The sequence below is a fragment of the Penaeus monodon genome, chromosome 33, assembly GCF_015228065.2.
Source record: "Penaeus monodon isolate SGIC_2016 chromosome 33, NSTDA_Pmon_1, whole genome shotgun sequence".
NCBI classification, from domain to species: domain Eukaryota; kingdom Metazoa; phylum Arthropoda; class Malacostraca; order Decapoda; family Penaeidae; genus Penaeus; species Penaeus monodon.
Genome location: NC_051418.1, coordinates 2943117 through 2943780, shown reverse-complemented (window position 1 = coordinate 2943780; position 664 = coordinate 2943117).

The following is a 664-nucleotide window of genomic DNA, read 5'->3' as shown; positions in this document are numbered from 1 at the left end:
AGTTATATTTCTAATTCAGTAAATTTTGCTAGATGCACCATACATTTATATAGGAATATAGATTTCTCTCCTTCAGTTTTCCGATGTATGAAATTTGGGACCAGCCGCAAGTCCCGTTTCATTTGCGTCAATGGTTTTCGGAGAATTCGAATATCTCGGACCAATCAGGCGCGAACAAATATCCTTTAAAGATACCAAGTTGCCAAGAATTATTATAAACTTTAGTGCTTAATATATGCCTTGTTGTCGACTATTATCGACCTAAAAGTAATATCAAGATTACCATTCATGGCAAAATGTTTATGGCTTATAAAAAGGAAGTTTCGTTCTATAGAATTCTATATAGAGTTCGAGAGAAGAGAGAGAAGCAAAAGAAGTATATCCAGAGAGAGAAAAATAAGACCAGGAAAAAGAAATATCAGAATCACGACACAGAAGAGTCACCAAGGAATCGTCCTGCCAAAAAGCGAGGGAAAAAAAACTGAAGATGAAGACGTGGGTGATTTTCCTCCTGGTTGCCTCGGTGAGTTCAAAATCTGAGTGGGAAACGTGACTATAAAAGTTTCATGAATAATTACTAAAATATGGAGTTCACTAAGAAAAAAGGATGCTAGTCGTTAGTGTATTAGCCTCTATCATCAGTCTGTTACTGTGATCATGTCGC